The following is a 14,200-nucleotide window of genomic DNA, read 5'->3' as shown; positions in this document are numbered from 1 at the left end:
GGTCAGGGTTTCTGGCGCCCCATACTTACAGTTCGCTAGGGAGGCAGAGGTGTGACATTTCCTGGAAGCTGCTGTGCCAGAAGCAGCCCCAGCACACTATCCAGCCCCAGCAGGGTGTAGTTTTAGGTCATGCCCTAGGATCAGGAACCTCCTGCCATTCCCATAGTTCCTACTGTGTCCTCTGGGTGTTCCTCAGCAGCAGCTCCAACCAGGCGATGCTCTGCCTCTGGCTGCTTGTAGCAACTGCTACTGGCTTTACTGCTCAAGCCTGCGCCTGTTGCTAGCAGCTGAGCCCTCTTCCCCAATCAGGCAGTCTCCTGCTGGTCATGTGGCTCCTGATTGGAGAGTGCAGCCACCTGCAGGCTGCCTCTGCTGCCTACTTAGGCCCTTTGAGTGGCAGGCACCACAAGTGCCCTGTTGTAAGCAGGACACTAAAGGTGCCCTGCCACATTCTCCTTTGCTGTATTAGTTACAAAAATATGTGTCATGGGGTGGGGCCCATCATCGCAGCCGGTCAGTAAGGTAAGGCTGCAACCACCAACTCTGGCCGCTCAGCTCAGCCACAGAGCTCCTACTTCTGCAGCATCCAGAAGGGTACTGCTAGTTAGGCTTTGGCCTAGCTGTTTATAAGGGCCTGGCCCTGCCCCCTCCTGGCCACATGACCTGCGTGGTTGCCCTAGCAACCCCCATCTGTGTTGCTCCGGGGCACTTCAGCAGCCCTATTCCTCCTGCTAGTAGCAGGCACCCTGGTGCCCTGCTACAATATGATAATAATTTAAGCTGCTGGTGTGCTGAGACTGCTGCTCATCATGCAGACTGATATATCATTGTTTTCATTTGTTGTTTTGTTTTACACTTTTATTGTAACTCCTTTGAGGCAGGGACTTTTGTTCTATGAATTATTTTATTTTTATTATATTTTTATTCATCTATTATAAGGATTAAGTGTTACAATACTAGAAAAAATAATGGGAACCAGATGAAAGGCAGCTGTAGTTGTAAATTCTTGGAATGCTGGGGTCTATTAAAGTTTCTATGTGTTAAGAGATGGCCCTGACCTGAAAGGGAACAATTATGTAATGCAAAGGGCACTTAACACTGTTTGAATATGCATCTGCTTGTGTGTTAACTGTATTTAGTAAGTATAATGTTGAATGGGGGGGGAATTCTCCCCTGTCCCTACTGCCCTTCCAGGTGAGGTTGTCAGGTGGCCAGGATAGTGTGTTGTAAGAAACTTGCCATAGCTTTACCCTGTGGATAATCAGGAATTAATTTATCAGGGTCTGCTTTTGTCAGCAGGATTTCTAGGAAATGGAGTTTACATAAATTTGAGCTATACAAATTAGGTTATTAAATAATGTCACATGAAACTGCACAGAATTTGTTGGGGGGGGTCTCATTTGGATCATTCTGTATGGTAGGTGTTGGGGAAGCTGATTGATTGTATCATCTTCATCCGTTCAAATAGAGATAGAAAGAATGTGATCTGTTGTTTTATGGAGGAACACAAGGTTGTGCATTAAATATAAAGTAAATATCCCTAAAGTTTTCTTATGTGCTAACTGTTTGCTCAGTTGGAACACTTGCTCCTTGCTCCTTGTCTGCATGCAGATGCAGTTAACGTTGTAAGCTACAGCAGTGGTACTTTTAAGTTCATTTAATGTTCTCCAAAGCTGATTTTACCACACAGTATAAGGATTACAGGCTTGTTGTCATATACCTCTGCATTCTTTTCTGGCAGCTTTTTTTTCTTGATGGTGAATTTGGATGAAGTGGGTTTAAGGATTAGCACCTGTTGAAGAATGTTTGAATAGAGGCAGATCAAAGGTCGTTGCAAAGTTGATACAGTTAGGTCTTCAGTATGCAACCTATTCCTACTTCCTGACATCTGTATAACAGATATGCATGAAGAAAACCTATCTTTAGTTTTATAATCACAGTAGCTTAAATTTATTCAGAGAATCTCTTTGTTTTCTAAACCACAGTTCTCAAATTACCTCTCTTTATGCCTGTGGAATATAGAAATAAATCAGTTATTGTGAAAAGCATTGCTTTCAAGACACTACCTCAAAAATGGGAAACAAGAGAAAAAGAAATCCAAAATATATTGTTAAAATACATTAGCATTTTAATGTCTAGCATATTTAAACTTGCTGTGGTGATAAAGATGAACCTTTCTTTCTGTGTCAAGTCTTACTTCTTTTGTGGTTTGGCTTTCTTCTCTCAGGTACTTGAATGTTAAAGATGCCTTTGAAATGAGATCTCACTGGCTTTAGTCCCTGTATGAGATCAGCTGTAAGAATAGATGTAATTTGAAAATAAAGAATGTTCAGTGAGATGACCCCTTATGTCTTGCAAGCATTTTGGTAGATACCACTAGCTCTTTAGAACTGTTCCTGAAAATAGCGATTTATTACTTTTATGTCTGCAACATTCTTTCAAAACAACTGCTGTCTAAAGTGCTAATGTCTGTTCTTTTGCACAAATTCTAACTATGTGACAAATATGAAAATAGTACTTTACATACTTTTTAGGAGACTAAGGTTTATGGAGATTGGTTGCTTTTCATTAAAGTAAATTGGCTGTATGATCTTTCTGCTTGCCCTCTTTCCTACAGTGAGTACGTATATTGAATTTTACTGACTGTAGATTTCTTTGAGGCATTCCTGAGAATAGATTCGTGGTTAAGCCGTGTGTGCACAGCTCTCTGTCTGGCTAGGGACAGACATCCAAAAATCCTGAGCCTGAATTAATTCAGCCTTTGCAGGTTAGTCTAAGCTGCCTAGATTGAACCAGTTTGCACTGTACAGACATTCCCTCTGCACTGAGGAAATGCAGGCACATGCTTGCCGTGGCTCAGGCTAGAACAGAGGTGGGCAAGATGCGGCCCTCGGGCCAGATGCGGCCCACCGGGTCATTGCATCCGGCCTGCAGGACCCCTAAAAAATTTAGAAAATAAATATTAATCTGCCCCTTGCTACCTGTTATGTGGCCCTTGATGGCTTGCCAAAACTCAGTAAGCGGCCCTCTGCCCAAAACAATTGCCCACCCCTGGACTAGAAGCTGGTGGGGGGAGGAGGGTGCTAGGGCAGCCCTTCCTTCACTTCCATAGTGCTGATCTAAGGGTGGGCGTGGCCAGGCCCTGGCAGGATGCTCTGATTAGGGAGGGGTTTAAACCCCTGCACTGCCTGTAGTCCCAGACTTTTCCCCGCTCGCTGCTCAAGGGGTGGGAGTGTTGCCAGCCCCCAGCCCCTGGCTAGCACTCTGAGGCAAAGGATATTTACTCTGGTTCATAGCATGCATCTGTTAATGATATGGGGCTTTTCAGTCTTCCTCTCCTTGCTTCTTCATACTGTCAAACCTGACAGGTGAGGGAGCTGGCAGGGGGCTGATAACACAGTGTTTATCAGCCCATCAACAAAACAAAAGCCTCTCTCATTAGTTCAAGCTCTTAAACAGCTTTTTTCCAAGGAAGGAATGAAGGGACATTATCAGCTGACCTTTTGATTAGCTCCAGAAAGCCCTAAGCGAACACTGTTCTGTCTGCATGTCCCAGTGAAATTGGACACACACACACACATCTCTCAGCATAAGCTAACATACCGCATGCCTAGGGTCTGTGGGGCTGGGATCTGTGCTATGGGAGGGAGGGAATCCCTGCTTGATCAACAAGTGCTGAGTGGGGTGTGGGCAGGAAGAAGTCAGGAATACCCTGCTGTGCCTGCAATCTCTGCCAGAGCTCTGGCCAGGGATCAGAGGGGCAGGGCCAGCCCTGTTCTCTGGAGCAGACAACCAGGGCTGCAAAGCATCTGGGATGCTGGGGGATTCTGGTTTTACTTAAACCAGGAAGGGGTCTAGGACAGATACTGCATAAAACGATTTGACCCAAATCAGTTAAGTCTGGTACTGCATTCAGCCAGGTTCATTTTAAACTGGTTTCAGCCATTTTGAAACTGGTTTATGTGTGCTGAATGTCTGTTCTGTTACAGGGTTAAACCAGTTTCTGCTCACTTAAACCAGTTTATGTGTAATGTTTGTCCCTAGCCTCTGTCTAGATCTCTGATCTTTTTATACATATGTGTGTGTGCACGTGGGTGTGCATGTACACACCCATATACGCATAAATATTATATAATTATATACACAGAGATTTTTGGACTAGTGGTTCACACTTAATTTATCAAGTAACATGAATAGCTTGCACCAGAATGAGAGGCAATATATAAAAGGAAAGCCCTAAGCTTTTACAGATTTTCCTGGATTTGGATACAAAATGCACTTTGTGCACTACAAAAATGTAGCCAACTCTGTAGTGAAATAATGCTGTGGTTGAACAGAATGTGCAGCTGTACAACATTACAGTTCAGTACAATAAGCGAAAGTGTAATGTATCCAGTTGATAATGTAGAAGGAATTTAGCTAGGCAGGGTATAAATTATCCAAATTGGAAATTAACCACAAGTTCTAGCCTTTTGTGAAAGCATTGTACGATGTGTGACCACAATGATTATGATCTTTGCTTTACTTCTTATTTAAGATATGTACCTCAACAATATAGTGCTATTTTAATACCATGTTGGGGCATGAATTTAAATACTGTCCTAAAGAAAATACTTTCACCCTTTAAATTCCAGAATTTTTTATATACATTTGTGTTTAGCTGTGGATGGGGAAAAAAGATTAGTTTTCTAATTTGTAGTAAGTCTTGCATCATTTGCAGTGCTAGCTATTCCTTTCTTGGTCTCTCTGCTAGGCCTCTGGCTCTTGTTGTCTGGAGGCAGAATATCAGAGGTCTTTCTCTCTTTAGATGGAAACTTTTTTTATGGACATTTTTATTGAATTATAGGGTTGAAAGAAAGATTGAGACCTTCAGGTCCTTGCTCAGGTGAAGGATTTTCTTATTCCTAAACCATCCTTGACAGATAGATGTCCAACTCTTTTGAAAACACCCCATGAGGTAGATTTTACAGCATCTCTAAGTAGTCTAGGAGTAGAAAGTTTCTCTTGAGATTTGATCTCAATCTGTTTTATTGTTGTTTAAAGCCTTTGCCATATGTCCTGTCCTCTGTAGCAAGGGAGAACAATGTTTATGGATCATTTTTATGGCAGCCTTCCCAGTATATTGAAAACTGCTAATTTATCTCCTCTTTCTTCCCTTTTCTCCAAACTAAACATGCCTAATTCCTTCAACCTTTTTTCTCACAGCTTGCTTTCCAACTTATGTATTAGCTTTGTCATTTGCCTCTGTATCCTCTTCAGGTTTACTACTTGTTTCTTATTGTTAACTGCTTAACACTGGCCTCAAACAGGTATTCGTTTCTAGTAGTACAAGTTTCAGAGAAATTTCCATTGCTACAAATCTTTCTGGGAGTGGAAGCAGTGCAGGCATTCATCCTACAGCTACCCTGTCTCTCCTGCTCTCTGTACCTTCCGCAGATCAGTGAGCCTAGTTTGGGGAAGGCACGGAGAGCAGTGGCTGCTTCAGACCCCTCCTGTATCAGTCCAGGAGGAGACTAGAGCAATGAAGCAACCACCCCCCATCTGGTTTTCTAGATGGGAGGAAGGTTGGAAAGCTTCAGGGGCTGCTCCAGTTCCTAATTCAGGCTCAGGCTTTTTGAATATCTGTCCCTAGCCTTGGGGAGTAGTAGACAGTTGTGCCTACTTTCTCCTCTTGGTCTGTGGGAGCAGCAGGAGCAGTGGAGCAATGTCCCCCTGCGCCTTCTCCAAGCTGGAGTTACCAAAGTCTGGAGAAGTAAGAGGAGCCTTTCCCTGCCACTTGAATCCTTCAGGGGGACCAGGAGAAGAGGAGCTGCAGTTTCTCATGCCTTCTCCAGACATGGTTGACCTTGGTCTGAGGAAGGCACATGGAACATTTTCCCACTGCTCAATGAGTCAAGCATTTTTCCTCCGAGAGAGATCTTCCTCAAGGGAAGGGTAAGATCTTTCTCTCACAGGAGGCATCCTTCCTACGCAAGAAACTTGTTGAATACCTGTACGCTTGTGGTTTCTATCACAAGAGCAGCGATTCTCCTGCTAGAAATGACACCTATAGTTTCATAGTTTCATAGTAGCTAGAGTCGGAAGGGACCTAGGTAGATCATCTAGTCCGACCCCCTGCCTTGGCAGGAAAGAGCACTGGGGTCAGATGACCCCGGCAAGGTGCTCATCTAACTTCCTTTTAAAAATCCCCAGGCTAGGAGCCTGCACCACTTCCCCTGGAAGCCGGTTCCAGGCCCTAGCCGCCCTGACTGTGAAGTAGCGCCTCCTAATATCTAATCTAAACTTACCCTCCGCCAGCTTGTGACCGTTATTCCTGGTCACTCCTGGCAGCGCACGGGGGAACAGGGACTCCCCCAATACCTGCTGATCCCCCCTGACCAGTTTGTAGCAGGCCACAAGGTCCCCCCTTAACCTTCTCTTGTGGAGGCTAAACAGGTTCAGGTCCCGTAGCCTCTCCTCATAAGGCCTGCCCTGCTGACCCCTGATCATACGAGTGGCCCTCCTCTGAACTCTTTCAATATCGTCCACGTCCCTCTTGAAGTGTGGCGCCCAGAACTGGATGCAGTACTCCAGCTGCGGCCTGACCAGTGCCGCATAGAGGGGGAGGATCACCTCCCTGGACCTGCTCGAGATGTATGTGGCCACTGGCAAAATGCTGGTATAAAAATGCTTCTGCTGAAATACTTGGTTTAAAAGACTAACATAAACTGTACTGGTAACAGCTGGATTCAGCAACCAGCCCATGGAGCCTTTAGATCCAGCTCATGGACATGAGACTTCAGTGGCACTGGGTGGCAGGTGGTGGTGGTGGTGGTGCTGGGGGAGGAGGCTTCTGGCAGCAGTCATTTTCCCTATCTTTGATGCAGGGAAAAGTGGCAGTGGCAGATGACATGGGAAGTGGGGGGAGGGGTAGGCAGTGGCAGCAGGCAGTTTCCCTGTGCCAGCACAGAGAAAAAGCAGCAGGTATTTCCCATACTGGTAGTGGGGAAAACTGGCAATGGTGGCTGGGTCCTCTTGAGAGGACCCATTCCTGACTCAAACTAAGTCAAACTCCTGACTTAATCTTGACTGCAGATTTAAAAGGCTACCCAGCACAGGGTAAAAGCACTTTCTGTGGGCGTGAGCTGCTTCTGTGCTAGGATAGCACAGCTGTCTTGGAGTAATCATAGCTGTAAACCATTAACTTTTTATTGTTGAGCCGACCTGAAAATCCTGGTGTTGGTTCTACCTAGTGAGACCAGACTAAAGGTGTGGAGGCTACTTGCTCAAGCACTGTCTATTTTATAATCCTTACAACATTTACATGACTATTTAAAAGGGTCTTCCCTTTCTTTCTCTAGGCAGATGGGCTGTCTGCATACTAGGCCTGTGCAAAGTGGCTATTTTTTGCTTCGGATTTGGCCATTCGGGGGACAGTGATTTGGTTCAGTGATTCAAATCACTGTCCCAAATTGATTTGGCCATATCTGACTCAGAGATGTGGCCGCTGCCGAATCTCCTAATCAGACAGGCCACAGCCTCCACCCGCTCTCCCAGCCCCGTCAATGGCTGCCCTGCCTGGCCCCAGTGTCCCAGCTCTTAAAAAAATGCCTGGCACTCACCACTTGCTGTCAGGCGGCAGGGGTGGGGAGGGGAAGGGAGGATCACTGCCAAACCCCACTGCCCTGCAATGCGTGGGGGGCTCTGTCATGAGCCTCCATGCCCCGCTTGCTCTCCCAGCCCCAGCATCCCAGGTCTTTAAAAAAAAAAAAAAAACCAAAAAACCCCAGTCACCAGTTGCTACAAGGTGTGTGTGTGGGGGGCAATTCCCACTGCCCCACACTGTGTGGGGGGCTCTGTCGCAAGCCCCCATCCCCTGACCACTCTGCCAGCCCCAGCATCCCAACTCTTTAAAAAAAACCCCCAAACCCCAAGTAAGCGGCTACCGCCAGGCAAGGGGGGCAATCCCTATTGCCCTCCATGGCCTCCCCACTGCATGGAGGGGCTCTGCCATGAGCCTCCGGAAGCCCCAACAGCTGCTGCAGCAGCCAGTGAGTTCGGGGCTTTTTTTTTTTTTTTTTTTTTTTAAGGACCCGGGAGCTGGGGCCAGATCGGGCAGCTATTGATGGGGCTGGGAGAGTGGGCAGGGGATGGGGGCTCGTGGCAGAGCCCCCAACACAGAGTGGAGCATTGGGGCGTAGTGGGGATCGCCCCTCCACCTAGCAGGAGTCAGTGAGTGGGGGCTTTTTTTTTTTTTAAGAACTGGGAGCTGGGGCTGGGAGAGCAGGGGGTTGGGAGGTGCTCTGGGGCTAGGGGAGCAGGCAGGGGGTGGGGCCTGATTTGATTCAGTGGCTAAATTCCTCTGAATTGAATCAGCACCTGAAGCTTTACATAGCCCTTCTGTATACCTACTCCCCTGAGGTAAAAAATCCACTTTCCATTCATGAGACAAATAAACTACAGTAGTGTTGAGCCAAAGTGTCATACAATAATTATCAGGAGCACTATGCATTTGTCACAAGTTCATCTAACTTATCAATTCTTGAAAGATAACCATATATGACTGCATGTTTAATTTTCCTTGGTTTAGGTCACCATGGATTTTAGTTTTTCTTTTTATGGAGCACATGGAGCACCATTATTTTTGTAGAAGTTTCTAATTAATGTTTTTCAGTTGGATGATATAACTACTCAACACTGACTATTAGACATGGAACTGGATTAATCTTATATAAGTAATTAGTTAATTAAATTGGTTAAATCTGAAAGTGACTGACTTCCAAGGTTTCTTGCATTCAAAAGCTTGTCTAACTCTATTCAATTTGGTCCAATAAAAGAGATCATCCTAAGGAATCTTTGCATTTTGCTTAATTTTAGGACCATCATTACTCTTAAACTACCAAAAATTACGAAGCATTTTATGTAGTTATACATACATGTCAGGGTTCTCCAAACCTTTGAACTTAAATCAAAAAAATATTTTGAAGGTTTTTTCAAAGCAAAATATATTTAGTCATGCACAAATGATTCAGAAACTAAACTGCACAAGATATTTATTTGTACCTTAAAGTAGCAAAGACATTTAATGATGAAGCATGACCCACAGTTGCCTTTTTACTGACAATGGCTTTTTAAAGGAAGTATTATGAAGGAGAATGCAGGTGTTATGGCTGTGCTCAAATATTTGCATTAGCAAAATAAATTGAATGGCACCCTTGATTCAAAATAACTTCTTAAAAAAATGCAATACATTCTCCTCTAATAACTGTATCATTGATGGTTTCTAGGCTAGGTACAGACATTCAAAAAGCCCAGTGTGGAATCAGTTTAAGTGATGCAGTTTTCTGTAAGAAGCATGGTTTAGATTGGTAGTGAACAGAACGGATATTTGCCCTTTGGTGTGGTGGGGCAAATCTTAGGCTGGGTTTCACCATTTTTAAACCAGTCTGTGTGTTCTGAACTGCTGTACTGTTATGGGTATAGACTGGTTTTCAATCCTGTCATATAGTGTTAAAAGTATAATGTCTGTACCTGGCCCTAAGGTACATGTAACTTGTAACATGTAACTTGTACATGTAGGCATCTGTCCACTTTTGTTGCAGTTGATTTTTCTTTTTTTTTTTTTTGTTTTTGTTTTTTTTGTGGTCATGTCTTGTTTATTACATGGCAAAGGGTTTAATGAGAGGAAAGTGTGATTATTTTGTGAATGGGATTACAGGTCCCACCCAATTCTGGTGGGCAAGCTGAGGGACTGCGGCACTGACGAATGCAGTGGCAAACTGGCTCCAGGGACTAACCCAGAGGGTGGTGGTGGACGGGTCGATGTCGACCTGGGAGGGCGTGGGCAGCGGAGTCCCCCAGGGCTCGGTCCTTGGGCCGGTGCTGTTCAACATCTTCATTAGCGATCTGGACGAGGGTGTGGAGTGCACCCTGATCAAGTTCGCTGATGACACCAAGTTGTGGGGTAAATTGAATACACCGGCAAGCAGGGCCCGCATCCAGGCAGACCTGGATAGGTTAGAGAAGTGGGCAGATCTGATCAGGATGCGATTCAACAAGGACAAGTGCAGGGTGCTGCACCTGGGGAGAGGGAACCAGCATTATGATTATAGGTTAGGGGCTGCCCCTCTCAGCAGCACAGAGGCAGAGAGGGATCTTGGAGTCAGGATCGACTCCAGGATGAATATGAGTTGCCAATGTGACGAAGCAATAGGCAGAGCCAACCGCACCCTGTCATGCATCAACAGGGGCATCACTAACGGGTCCAGAGAGGTCTTGCTCCCCCTCTATGCAGTGCTGGTCAGGCCTCAGCTAGAGTACTGTGTCCAGCTCTGGGCGCCGCACTTCGGGAGGGACGTGGAGAACCTGGAGAGGGTCCAGAGGAGGGCCACTCATATGGTTGGGGGCCTCCTATGAGGAGAGGCTGAGGGACCTGAATCTCTTCAGTCTCCGCAAGAGGAGACTGAGGGGGACGATCTTATGGCTGCCTACAACCTTATCAGGGGCCACCAGCAGGGACTCAGGGAAAGTCTGTTCACCAGGGCCCCCCTTGGAGTCACCAGGAACAATGGCCACAAGCTGAGGGAAGATAGGTTTAGGTTAGACATTAGGAAGAACTACTTCACTGTAAGGGTGGCCAGAGCCTGGAATAGGCTTCCCAGAGAGGTAGCTCTCACCTTCCCTGGAAATCTTCAAGAGGAGACTGGATAGGCACCTGGCTGGGGTCTTATTACCCCTGCCACCCCCAGTGCTCCTTCCCACCCATGGCAGGGGGTCGGACTAGATCTGTCTAGGTCCCTTCCGACTCATGATTCTATGATATTTCATGTTTTCCTGTGATAGCAGGTGACTGGGTGTGATAACCCAAAAGGCCCTTATTGTCCTGCGTTTGTAAATATTTTTCAAAGATTGTCTACTTGCATTGGGAATCAGTCAAGTTTCTCACTTTTTGTTCAGCGTGTAGCTAGACATCTGCTATCTTTACTTTTCAAATTGTTGAGTACATCACTATATTACTTTTTTTGATTGTTTGCTCCAACAATCAAACTTTTGATTGAACATGGCTCTCCTAACTCTTCACCCTTAGCGGCCATGAAGTTCTTTTCTATATGGATGTACAGAGACTACAACCTATTACTATTATTAGAGTGCCCAGTGAGTTGCTCTTCTTTCTCCAACCCTGTCTTCCAGGTTTTGGGAAAAAACAACTCAGTTGATAGAAATTTTTTTTATAAAAACTGAATTTAAAAAGTACGAACATACAGAAGTATTTTTATTGTCATTCTCATCACTATATTAGAAACATATTAACATATGCAATATTAATAAATATTGCTGTTATATTAATAAATCATGGATTGCATACTTGGTTGATTTACTGTCAGAGCTGTGCCATTATGTAGGTTAGAGCTGTCCAACTGGTGGTCCTAGGGCCAAATATGGTCTGTGAGTGGTTAATTTGCACCCTTGGGCTTCCATGCAGTTATCCCTCCCCTTATTACTCCAGGCTGCAGCAACAGCAGCTGGAGTCTCCAGGTTCCCCCACCTTTGGCAGCTGCTACTTCCTGCCACTGCCTGAGGGTGCAGGGCATCGTGGTGCAGCCCAGAGCCCCTGTGTGGCATGGTGCAGTTGAGGAACCTGCAGCTGGGGACCTGAGTGGGGTTGAGGCTGGGGGATCCATGTGCTGTGTGGCCCAGGGTCTGTGTCTTGTGCTGATGTGGCCCATGGGGCATGCAGCCCCCAGCCACTTAACTTTTATCCTATTAGAGTCATAAATGCTGTCGTAGTTTTAATCAGTTTTTAGAAAGCTAAAGAAGTTTGGTGTGCGATTTTTTTTTTTTTTAAAGTAAATGTGTTAGTTCACACAGGGAGAATTTCCTTAGAAATGTTCCCCCCCACACGCACAAAGCCTGCCTTATCCGAACCTCCTATACTACCAGGGCCACCCATTAGATAGGTTTCCAAATATCATTTCTTAATTCTAGACTTTACTGGTTGTCATCCAGATTTTCCAGCCCCACCTTGCATCTGTGGTACCATAAGCAGCACCAAAACATTTCTGTGCTAGTAGCTAAACTTTGTTTAAAGACAGTTGAAGAATGGGACTGGAGGTGTTCTGAGCTGGCTCTTCTGTCATCGCAGTGTAGACAAACCTTTTGTTTTCACAGGTCTTCAGGCTGCCTGAAATAAACGCTGGGTATGTCACTGACAGTCTGGACTTTTACCATTTCAGCAAAATTTGCTTTTCAGATCTCTTTCCCGGCCTTCCCTTTCAAGTCCACAGCTCTTCTGCCAGGGAAATACAAAAGGTATAGAAATATGAATGCTATAAATACTTGGCCTCAAAGTAGGCTTTTCTAGCCTTTTCCACCTTAAATCCCATTTTCAAAGGCAGCATGTAGCATGGCATTGAAAAGCAGATGAAAATAACAACTTTTGAAAATGTTCAGAGGCTGAAGCAAGATCTTACAAAGTTCATATCATTTGAGTTTTCTGATTGTTACTGCAGATGTTGCTATCTGACAAATTTATTCAGCTCATTAACAAATCTGGGCCTTGATTTAAGAAGAATTAAAGCCTGTGTTTAAACCTTACCAATTTCTGCGGAACTCGGACATTTCAGAATGGAGGTGTACTTGCTGTATAACTGAATACTTTGCTTAGTTGGGGCATCAGTGTTGAATCACTAGGATTTGATGAAGTTGGATGAAGAACTACTTTGGTCTGCTGCAGTTTTTCAGAGCTATGCAAAAATATTGTTATTTTGGGTAGGGCTTTGCCTTTGGTCTGAGTAAAGCAGAAGATATTTCCTTAAGTCATCTAGGGTGATCTGTGTTTAATCCACCTCTTGTGTTTGGGTTCATGCCTTATTACTAACCCTGTGTCAGTCAGTCTAGTTAGTAGCCCCTTACCTCCAGCAAGGAGGTTTACTGCCAGTCATTATCAAGTATACAGTATGCATTGACCAGTAGGGGTTGCTATGAGAGCAGAGGATGCAGAAGATACTCTGCCGTCTTTTGAAATACCATAGTTGGCAAGCCTTGCCCACACTGACCTCTTTCCCATGTACCACACCTAGCCTCTGTGGGTTCCAAGCAGAAGGTAGATGGTTCGGGAGTTAGTTATTATTTTATGAAATTATTTTATGTATTGTGAATTTAATATTAAGTCGGTCGTTACCTAACTTAATATTTTATTAAGTTTATTGCATATCCAAAGATAAAAGCATATCCAAAATGTGGGATTACCAAATTTATAGTTTGGTAATCCCACATTTTGGATATGCTTTTATATGAAATTTATAAAACAACTGTATGCATTCTTAATTAAATTGAGCCACAGTACCCCGATGTTCATTTCCAGATGCCCTTAGATTATTATTTTAACATCATTTGTTACTCATGAACTTACTGGCTTCCTTTGGTACTAGGGCAATAACTGCATTTGGCATGATTAGTTGTATCCTTTCCATTAAATGGTTTTCCTCAGTTCCTATGAAATCATCATTAGCTGTTTTGGCTCCAGTTCTGTGTTCTGTTGGAGCAGCACTACGCTGTAAATCAGTATCTTTTCAAAAAGACACTGCCTTAAATTGCCTAGACAGCATATGCATGGTTACTTTGGCTGCAATGCTGCTGCAGAGCCCGGATAGTCTGCCTTCCTGGGAACTCCACAGGCAAGTCCATCAGATTTGTAAAAATATCTTTTTAGAAAGAACATTGTATTGCTGATGAAATTTAGACAGAGAAATACTGTGCCTTCGGTATTCTTCTGTACTTTTTATATTACACTCTGCTGGGATTATTTTGTCTTCAGAGATTTCTTTGTTTTCTGCTTTAGATTTCCCCCTTTCTTAGCTGTAGTACAGCCGTATCATTTCAGCTTGCTAGTGCAGAAAGATGTTGTGAATTCAGTTGCTGAATGAGCCCGGCCTGACTGCAAACATTAACATTGCTAGAGACATGTTAAAGAGTTGCAGGTGAATCTAACCTGAGCCAGACAACTGCAAAACGGTAAGGTGGTGTTTGTTTAAAAATACAGGATTAATTGAGTGTTGGGGGTGGGTTTCTGTTAAATCTGAACCCTAGTTATCACATGCTTCTAACTTGAGCAGGATTCATTCTGTGCATGTCAGGGTGGTTTTCTGGAATACTTAAAACCTAGACAGATGAAATGCGGTCCTTAGAATGCCACATGAGGCTACCGAGTGTCCAGCCTCGT

The 14,200-nt window shown here is 44.5% G+C and overlaps 1 protein-coding gene across 2 annotated transcripts in view; it reads left to right on the top strand.

The window, feature by feature from the left end:
• CDK14 (cyclin dependent kinase 14) overlaps positions 1-14,200 on the top strand; it is a 614,101-nt gene that overhangs the window by 90,964 nt on the left and 508,937 nt on the right. The window contains exon 1 of one of the 2 annotated variants that reach the window (XM_090047106.1): positions 13,894-13,992. The exons of the other annotated variant lie outside the window; for it this stretch is intronic. The gene's annotated coding sequence lies outside the window, so the exon portion shown is untranslated. Of the gene's footprint in view, positions 1-13,893; positions 13,993-14,200 lie in introns of those variants that run through there. 2 annotated transcript variants of the gene reach the window in all.

This window comes from Crocodylus siamensis, chromosome 5 (genome assembly GCF_052110815.1).
Source record: "Crocodylus siamensis isolate JL-2025a chromosome 5, ASM5211081v1, whole genome shotgun sequence".
Lineage (NCBI taxonomy): Eukaryota > Metazoa > Chordata > Crocodylia > Crocodylidae > Crocodylus > Crocodylus siamensis.
This window is presented reverse-complemented; position numbering and strand designations above follow the sequence as displayed.